At 32.7% G+C, this 10,529-nt stretch overlaps 2 long non-coding RNA genes across 2 annotated transcripts; one reads left to right on the top strand and one right to left on the bottom strand.

The window, feature by feature from the left end:
* The first annotated feature begins 189 nt into the window (after positions 1–189).
* On the top strand, positions 190–1,918 carry LOC115982084. The gene is made up of 2 exons (XR_004089508.1): positions 190–381; positions 1,602–1,918. It is a non-coding gene; the product is annotated as an uncharacterized LOC115982084 (long non-coding RNA).
* Positions 1,919–2,823: 905 nt separating this feature from the next.
* Positions 2,824–4,054, bottom strand: LOC115978704. Its single transcript, XR_004088832.1, has 2 exons — positions 3,907–4,054; positions 2,824–3,067 (listed from the first exon to the last, which is right to left on the bottom strand). It is a non-coding gene; the product is annotated as an uncharacterized LOC115978704 (long non-coding RNA).
* Between the last annotated feature and the right edge of the window lie 6,475 nt (positions 4,055–10,529).

The following is a 10,529-nucleotide window of genomic DNA, read 5'->3' as shown; positions in this document are numbered from 1 at the left end:
TTTTTTTACTATTATTTCATTAATATCTTATTAATTGTCAAATCTTATACCACATCGGTCTATATTCTTCATGCTTTTTAGCATGAGAATACATTCTATCTGGAGCTGGCATTACGCCACCAATAATAAAGTGCCACGTCACACAATAACTTTAAATTTAATACACCTTGTTACACATGATTATAACCCACATGATATCCCAAAACCTAGCGATGTTCTTCTCTCTGATCCCTCTCATCTCTATTTCTCTCTCCCTCTCATCAAAACCCAGTGATGATCTTCTCCCTACACCCACACCACCGCCGATCTGCCATCACCCAACGATGATGCTCCAACAACCGGCCGTGCATTTCAAGCACCCACTTCTGTTTATTAGATCAGGTAAAATTTTGATATCCCTTTCTATAATTGAATTTTTTTTTCCCTTTCCTTGCTATAAATCTCTGGTAACTGTAGTTGGGTATAGGCCTCTCTTATTTTCTATTACTCTCTCTAATGTCTTTTTTTTTCTTTCTTTTCTTTCTTGAAACCCTCTGTCTTGTTTTGTTTCATAACTGGGTTTTATTATGGAGTGTAAAGCTTGATAATTTTTCTTGGGTTTGAAAATTGGGGTTGTTGGGTATGGCCGAATATGCTGTGATTGAATGGAAAGTGCCCTGAAGTTGACAAAATTACTAAGAATAAATTCCAAATTTCAAAACATTGACAAAATCTTTTTATTTTTAAGTTATATGCTGATCAAATTTTATATATAAGTTCAACAAATATCTTTGGAAGGCATGACTGATTTGAATGCCTAATGTAAGTTCTCTATTGAATTTAACGCCATATGCAATTTTTTCTTTCTTTCTTTGATTTCTTGTTTTTGTCCAATTGATGCTCCCTGTTGCGTTTATCAATTTACAACAATTTAGAGGAACTCATGCCTTAGCCAATCTATGAATCTTACTTTGTGCACATGTCTTGGCCAATCTGTTCAAAAGTTGTGTTTTTTTTTTTTTTTTAATAGACAAAGGTTGTGATGTTGATTTAATTGAAGCAATAGATTTTGGAGGGTAAAACTAAAAAGTAAAAAAGCCAAATTGAGCAACTATATTTGACTTAGGGGAGAATTTGATATCAGTGACAAGTGACTTCTAATGGTCTTTCTACTAGTGAGAAAAAGCAGTTGTGCCTCCTAAAATATGAGAAATTGAACAAAGATTTAAAATATGAGAAAGCAGATGTTTCACAGGGAAGGAACGGTCTATTTCAGATTTAAAATCTCTTCTTCTCCACACCTTGCTAGAGTGGAGTTCATCCTTCAATCTTTTCCCTTGTTCTAATTTTTTAGAAATGCTTGATCTTTGTAATTTTTGTGTTTGATGTACTGTTTTCCACGTACACCCCCGGTGTACCTGGACTTTTGATTAATACAATTCCGTTATTTATCAAAAAAAAAAAATATGAGAAATTGAACAAAGATTTTTTTTTCCTTAAAGCTGCTGCAGAACTCAATTAGTCCTACTTGCTTTGCTTTTGGAAAGATATTACTGCCATGTACTGTGACTATAAATTCATAGCAATTGATATGTACTGTGATTTCTTGTTTTGTGTTACAGACCTTGGGTTTTGTGGTGAGTGAAGCGAAAAAAACAAGATCATACTTATATTAAACTAACAACTAGGGTGCATATGGTGGCAAAACCTAAGTGTTAAGTATAAAAGAGATCTTGCAGGAGAAGATGGATAAACTTCCCAAAAGTTGAGCAAGCATTTGTAACCCTTAGTAGGAAGTATTACATGTATTTGATTTGTAGATTGCTTTCTTTGTTGAAAATGTGAATCTTGAATTGTCTCATGTTGAATTTCTTTTGCAACTTTTGTGTAAGTGATAAGAGGTTCTTATGAATTTAACAAGCGAGATTTTTGGTAGTAACTTCTGTAAGCTCTGAGGTCTCTTTGTAATTGAGTCTAGTTGTGGTCTAGATTGGTGCTGGTACTTTTTTTTTCCTTGCTTCTGAATATACTGTGTTGGCTGGTTTTGTATTGTTTCTTTGCTGCTGAATGAATTTCAGTCATATCTCCAAAAAAAAAAAAACTTATGTTGTTTCCATTCATGATTTGCATTTGGAGAATTTTTCTTTTTATGATCTTTTGCTTCAAAACAAGCTATGAATCTGAAATGTATCCTAATTCCATATATTCATATGTACGAAGTATACTCAAAACACTAGTAAACCATTACCAAACCAATTGGTATATAAATAACCATTAGAGCATTTGTCCACAACTTATGTCAAAGATTACAAAACATGATTCTAAATTAGAAAAACAGCATCCTAAGCTAGAAAAATGGCTCGACTATGTGCACCATTCTACGTGCTCCACTTGCAACGCTTATACAATATATATGGTAAAGAAGATATAAGAATACCACTTAAAAGACTAATTTCACAGATATTTGGCTTGACTAGTAGAGATTTGAGTTCAACTGTAAATAGGCAGTCATGCAAAGATGGATCCAAATTGTCCAATCAATACTAAGAGGATTCCTCAAATAATCCAATTCTTGCAAGCACAAAACCAGCCCACAAGAAGAGATGATAAGAGCACCTACTGTATGCCTTATTATTTGACAAGTGATACAAACCTTTTTTTTTTTTTTTGAGGTTAGACGGCAGAAATTTTATGCAAAACAAAGCAAACTATACAGTAGGAGCAAACTTGCTCAGTACAATATGAGACACCTCCGACTGAAAGGCTTTTGAAACAATATCAAATCTCTAGCATACAAGACATGTTCTAGAGCAGATACTATATCTTCCTAGTCTACCATATATGTCTATCTATACAGAATTAAGAAGGAAAGGGGGCATTCCTCCACCCAAATTCCCTTAGAATTTCTCTTGAGAGCTTCCTTTGATATTACATTAGCTACTTGATTACATAAAGAATTTGTGAAACTAAAAAAAAAAATTTCTGAACTGTGATGCTCTCCACTGGATGTCTTCAACTAATGTTCCAAAAGGGGCAAAAAGACATTTCTCTGGATTTTATAGAGCTAGGAATAGATCAGTACAGTCACCTTCAAGCATGAGATCATACAAACTCAAGTTAGCAGCAAACTATATTAGCAAACTTATTATTTGACAAGTGATACAAATTGTATTAGTAAACAAGAAAATCTATATAAAAGTAGCACACTTTTTTTTGGATAAGTATATACAAGCAGCATACATGGACTCCCTCTAAATAATTACAAGCTAAAATTCAAATTATTAACAAAGTCTACAAAGGAAGGGATACAAACACTACAAAATCTAGTAGAATACTTGTAAAATTACAACAAAAATAAAGATCTTAGCTCAAGAATTGATAACTCAAAGCCATTAAATGTGTGGTTACTTATCTATATCGTTATTGTCCATATAAGCAAAGGGGTATCCTAATAAGAAACAATTACATATGAAAGCTCATTCAAGTTGCAACTATGATCTTGATGACTACCAAACTCACATTAGGCATTCAAATCAGCCAATGTTCTGCAATTTGGAACTTACTCTTGGTTAATGCTAAAGCCAAGAGACCTATACACACACCAACTACAAGCAGGTCACTTTTAGTTCAATCACTACACATTCGGCCATAGCCTGTAACCCAATTTTAAAACCCAAGCAAAATCATCAAGCTTTATACGTAACAACCAAACCCAAGAAAAATTATCAAGCTTTACACTCCTTAATAAAACCTAGTTATCCAAAGGATCAAAATTGAAACAAAACAAGACCTAAAGGGTTTCAGGAAAAAAAGACATTAGAGAGAGAAATCGAAATGAGAGAGGCCAATACCCAACTACAGTTACCAGAGATCTATAGCAAGGAAGGGGAAAAAATTCAATTAAAGAAAGGGATATCAAAATTTTACCTTATCTAATAAACAGAGGTGAGTGGCTGAAATGCACGACCAGTTTTTGGAGCATCATTGTTGGGTGATGGCAGATTAGAGGTGGTGTGAGTGAAGGGAGAAGACCGTCGCTAGGTTTTGATGAGAGGGAGAGAGAAACAGAGATGAAAGGGATCAGATACAAGAACGTCGCTGGGTTTTGGGATATTATGTGGGTTATAATCATGTGTAACAAGGTGTATTAAATTTTAAAGTTATTGTCTGACGTGGTGCTTTATTATTGGTGGCGTAAAATAGTTGCTTCAAGCCAGCTTCAGATAGAAAGTATTCTCTGTTCGCATACCCATTATTTTAGTATTTTTTTTTAAAAAAAAACAAAAAACAAAAGTAAGGATTAATAGTAATAACTAATGAGATAAGGCCCTGGAGAGAGATAGAGAGACACAAAAATATTATAGATTGTTAAATAAAATGTACTATTTCACTATATATTACCAAAATAAAAGACCTAAGACTAACAAAACATTTGAAAGAGAGAGAAAGAGGAATCTGAGGGGTTACCACCTCCGTTATACTCGCCTACCACCACCATCAAGACACTGAAACCCCTATGAGTAATTTTTTTTCAATTTAAATTAAGGGTTTAAATATGATTTAGGTTTAGATAATTTGGTTGGATAGTTTTTGTTTTGGGTATATAAGTAAAGAGAATATTTGGTGCGCAATGTAAAATCATATTCTACTATGGATTAATTTTAAATCATCTATAAAACATATGCATACACACTTGCCCACACTATATCTTAAAGTCGCACTATCGATGAGTGGAAGACACTAGGAGAGTTGGGCATACTTTTATTTCATAGCATGAAATATGTGAATACAACACAAATTAGTTGATTTTCATGGTCTTGTTGCTCTTTTGCATTTATTTTTGGTTTCATGATTTTTTTTTTTTTAAAATCTTACCTTAAGAAGGCTACAAATATGCAATGAAGCTACTAAACTAATTTTTAATATCTCAAAATATATATGTTTCTTTACTCTAATTTAGTTTACTTTTTCTTTATAATATATGTACAACATTATCCAAAACCGTCTTACATAAAATATTATAAAATTATCCGTGTATCGCACAAGCAACTTATTAGTTATAATAAAAGAAAAATGACTATCATCAATCAATTAGTGCCATTGGGTTCTGTAGCATTTCCAAAATTGTTATTCTTATAAAACACTATTGATCTAAGTGTCGTGTAGTTCACTGATACATTTTTGGTATTTCGAACGAAGATATCTAGTGTTTGAACCCCCTCTTTCCTGTAATAACTAACCAATTTTTTATTTAAAAATAAAAAGAGCGCTGAGATATTATTAGCAGACCATAAACAATATAGTAATCAGTCAAAATCCAAAACAAAATGTAACAAGCAAGGGAATCAACCAATGGTATTGAGCTGAAAGTTTCTGGGCACAAAAGTGTCTAGGACAGGCAATTCATTAAACCCGAAATTCAAGCCAGACTTTTATGAAAAATCATGCATATACAAAGAGGTGCTGGTCAAATAATTATTAACCAAACAACTATCAAAATATACTATATAACATGAAAAGAACATCATAAATGCGTCAAGATCTAAATACAAAACTTTAGAATTATTAATTGCTCACGTGAATTCTATTGAATCTTAATTCCATCTTCTATCCATTACTAGATAATGTCCCATGTGATACACGGATACTTTATAATTTCATTTGAAATCATTGTTATGTATATTAAAACCTACATATAATACTTATTTTGTTGTATAATATTTATGGTTGCCCACATAATTGTTGAATACTTTGAAACTTGATTTTCTTAATTCATATTTATTAAAAAAAAAATTGAATAACACGATAAGAATATAATATATTATAATATTTACGGTTAAAAGTAGACTTTATTTTTTAAACTAATTAAATTATTTTGAAATCTATAAATAATAATTTTAAGTATAAAATACTTTTATATCCTAAACTTACATAAATTTAAGCAACCTCCCAAAAACTTCCTCAACCACTCTATTCTCACAACCAAATATGGAGATCTCAATCTCAAACACCCGATTTATGAACTCAATGAAATTAAGGAAATCATTTGTAAGTATCAATATAGAGAGAATGTGATTAAACAAAGATAAATTGGCTAAAAATACATCCATGTATCAAACTTTAATTTTAGTTGGGCTTTTTTATCCTTTAAAAAACAAAAGTGGAAAAAAAAACTTTGAAATCATCATCCATTTTTATTTTTATCATTATGACTCGTACTGCACAAAATAGCAATAAAAAAACCTACAAATTATGAGTTCTAAACAAAATTAAAAAATAGCTAACTTCATATATAATCAATTAGAATGTTCTTTTTCTTTCTCTTTAGTTCTAAAAAAAAATATATTTATAACTTTCCCAAACCAAAATCTCAAACACCCAAAGACTCAAAGCGAATCACAACCTTCACAAAATCCACAATGTCCAACTTCAACATTAAAATCGTTAGCTATAGTCATTGAATAAAAAATGCAAGCCCCTTTCCTTGGTCATAGCCTACTCATGCGGGTTAAGATCAAATGGTATGTACGACAATATTGGAGTTATGTAGGTGTCGTTGAAAGTTGAAAGTAAATGATATCATTTTTGGTCTGAGTGTATATGAGATATGATGGCATAAAAAGATGTGAGCATGTGTATGTAAAGGAGTAGAAGTGAAAAAGGTGAATGGAAAAGTCTTGAAACATTGAACCAAATGAAACAAATAGTAGTCTTGAAACATTGAATCAAAGGAAACAGAAAATAGTCTTGAAACATTGAACCAAAGGAAATAAAGAGTATCTATTTTTAAATTTGTTCTTAGCTCTAATGTGACTTAAGAGTATTTCAATTTTTTTCATAGAGTGCACCATTTGGCAGAACCTCATACTCTCTCGCATGAAGTTTGTACTTATATATATATATATTGATTTTTCTTAGTTTTTTCAATATACCTAGAACACACTTATTAAAAAAAGGAAAAAAAAAAAAAATATATATATATATATGTGTGTGTGTGTGTGTGTGTGCATGTTTGTTGAGATACAATTTTTCACACGTGTCACATGCCCAATCCTATTCTATCTTATTTATTCACTCACCAAAAACTATCCAAATATCACCCATAAATCATTTTGGGCCACCATAAATATTTCTCATCCTACTATGAGATTGGCCCATAGATATTTTCCCTATCTCAACATATTATTGGGCCACAAATATTTCTTATCTCATTATCTAAATTAGATTGTAATATAAACCATCACAAAAGCCTGAAAACTCATATCTTATCCAATTTCATTATCATTATTTAGCTGAGCCCAAAATCGACCCTATGAGCCCAATGCACACATCTCATTCTTTCAAAGCCCTAGACAACTTATACTTGGCAATATTTCAAAAACTCATGATTCAAGTCAAAGCTATTTTATCAAGGGAAGTCAAATCTCATAATTAAAGCCCATGTTTCAAGCTCATGGCAAATTATTTAAAGTCCAATTCTTATTGGCATCATCAAAAACCCAACCTAACTACCTAGCACCATCAAAAGCTCATTGCTATATGGCACCATTAAAAATTCATTGCTTCTTGGCACTATTTTATCAAAAGCCCAAGGTTATTAATACTTGGCAAATACTATATCATAAGTATTTCACTTAAAGCCCAACGATGAACAATGCTTTAAGCTCTTAAAGTCATTACTATAATTTATTTTATGCCCATGTAATCTTTGGATGTTATCTATTTTCAAAACTCATGGCAATCATCTTATAAATGCCCATGGGAAGTCATGATTATTTATCTTAAACCCATGACACATATTTACTTCAAACCATATTATAAACCCATGGAATTTATATAAAAAATTGAAAGTTCAATTAGTGTATAAAACACTGTGAATGTTTAGACCTCCAATTAACAAATTACCAATTCAAGCTTAATATCAAACCATCAATGTGCGGAATAAGAACATAAGCTTAATACAGAATTGATAAACAATCTAAACCAAATAAAATCACATCCACAGCAGAAATTAAATAGCAAAGATTAAGGGAAGAGAGATGCTAACACAAAGACAACACAACGATGTGTTATCGAAGAGGAAACCGAAGCCCTCGGTGTAAAACCTCTCCGCCGCCCTCCAAGAGGTAAATAATCCACTAAAGAATATAGTTGGGATACATGAATAGCAGAAGACCCTCCAAGCCTAATCTACCCAGTATACCTAAGCCCTCCAAGCTCTTACTCCAACGAGGTTACGCCAAACCTATTTCTTCTTTAGCTTACTCGATTCTGCTACTTGACCATAGCATCAACCAATATGAAATTGGTCCCTTATTAACTGCTTCCCAAAGTACCAAATAGCCTTCTCACAGATATGGGTATTGTGAGAAAAGTTTTTGGTAATACACCTCTCAAGGATGTAACAATGGAGAGGAAGAGAGTAGAGAAATTTGAAGAGTCTCTATTTGAAGATTGTGGATGAGTAAATCTCGTATTTCTCTAGAGTTTCTCTCTCAAAATTCTCTCTAGAAGCTCTCTACATTTCGTGGCTATAAGAGTTATTTATATTAGGGTGAGAGTGGAATACGAAGAGTCAAGTTTTTCAAAACAGAGCTGGCTGGCGGCTTGGCCTCGCAATTTGACTAAGTCACAAGTTCAAGCCGCGAGTTAACAAAACGGCCAGGCTGGACTTTTTGTCCTGTAGTGCTCCAGCTGGCATGACTGTTCATCTTCTCTATAAGCTTCACTCGTATGCTGCAGTTGGCGGCTTGCCAGTCGCGAGTCAACTGCAAGTCCCAACTGTGAGTCTCTGCATCCTTGCACAATCTTGAGCATTTCTTCACACTCTCTAACTCACTATCCTTACATGATTTCCACCTAAATACAGGGTTACTAATTGCTAAAATATAAGCAAATTTGGCACGGAATAAAGCCAACATGATGGTTGATAAAATTCAACCTTACACTCATGATCACTATTTATCTTATATCACAACATTCATAATATTCATTCCCAAAATCCATGGTAATTATTCATCCTACAAGCCCATTATGACTATCTATCAAAAAGCCATGAGAATATCATATTATCATAGTAACTGTTTATCATATCTCATTAATATTTGAAACTCGTAGTAAATATTATTCACAAAAAAAAAAAAAAAAAAAAAACCCATTGTTTAAAAAATTGGACCAGACCAGCCAATTCAACCAATTGAATCGGACCTAGGACCGGTCCGATAAAACCAGAATAACCAGTCAAGAACTGGGAAAAACCAAAAACTGGACCCTTTTCTGATTCTTTGACCGTTTCGTTTTTAAAACAATGTAAAAAACTGTTAGAGTCATTATTCAAAAGTCCTATAGCAAATATTATTTACAAAATAATTTATGGCAAATATTATAGCACATGGGAATTAATACCCAAAACCTATTGTAAGTATTTATTGAAGCCCAAAAACATCTTTAATTTTTACTAACAACCAAATCCCATGTGAGAAAAAAAAAATCACTGATTTGATAGGCCAAGAATGTATTGACCCCTTTGGTAAATTAATCAATTAATTAGCCAAGTTGATTAATTAACCAAATTAACATGCAATAACCGTGGTAGCACAAAAAAAATCACCAATTAAACTAAATGCAGTGAAAAATAAAATTTGACACAGGTGATTTGTTTACGAATAGGGAAAACTACTGAGGCAAAACCCCACCAAGTGAATTTAAGGTCACCACTCCCGAAAATCCACTATTATCAAAACAAGCGGTTATAAGTAAAGGAATCTCAGTACCTTATACCAACCTACAGTTGAACCCTTACCCCAATATCCAATTGGACTTGTTCTGTAGCAACAATCTCTCATTATCAATGCATGGCTCCCAGTACGTGACTAACCAATTGCGCAGATTCCAGTACGCGATTTAATCACCAACTTGAGAAGGATGTTGACTACAAAGTTCTTCAGTTTATCACACAATGAAGATCAAGAAACTCCTTGGTCACAAAACCCTACAATGTACAATTACAACAGCTTCTTCAAGAGAAAGATGAACTAGAGAAAATTTTGTCTCCAGTCACAATTTGCATGAACAAAACTTTGCTTCACACTTGCGCAACATTTGACGGCCCTTAAAATAATCCTTATATATGTTTAGGGTTGTGAGAAAAGAAAGCTCAAACATATACCCATGGATTTGATGAAAATCAACTCTGAAAAACTGAATTTCATAAACCTCGTTAAATAGCTATCTATCGAGCTAACTGTCGAGCATCGGGCTTTAGCACCTTTTAAACCTCAATAGATACTAGCTATTGAGCTTTAAAATCCAGCACTTCCTCACTCGTTTTCTTGGACAGAGTTGCATGGTTTTAACACTTGAACTTGAAAACTTGTTCCTTGAAGTATTAAACACATCCTAAATCTACCCAATTACAAGTAAAGTGCGTTTTGTCAAAGGATTAGCCAATTACATAAAATATTGACATGTGTTCATTTCTTGTGGGAGGTCATATATGTTCATTTATATAATTGAAATAGACCACTTGACCTAATACCGATTGTGTATGA

This window comes from Quercus lobata, chromosome 3 (assembly GCF_001633185.2).
Source record: "Quercus lobata isolate SW786 chromosome 3, ValleyOak3.0 Primary Assembly, whole genome shotgun sequence".
Lineage (NCBI taxonomy): Eukaryota > Viridiplantae > Streptophyta > Magnoliopsida > Fagales > Fagaceae > Quercus > Quercus lobata.
The sequence above is the reverse complement of the archived record's forward strand: the minus strand, read 5'-3'. Positions and strand labels throughout refer to the sequence as shown.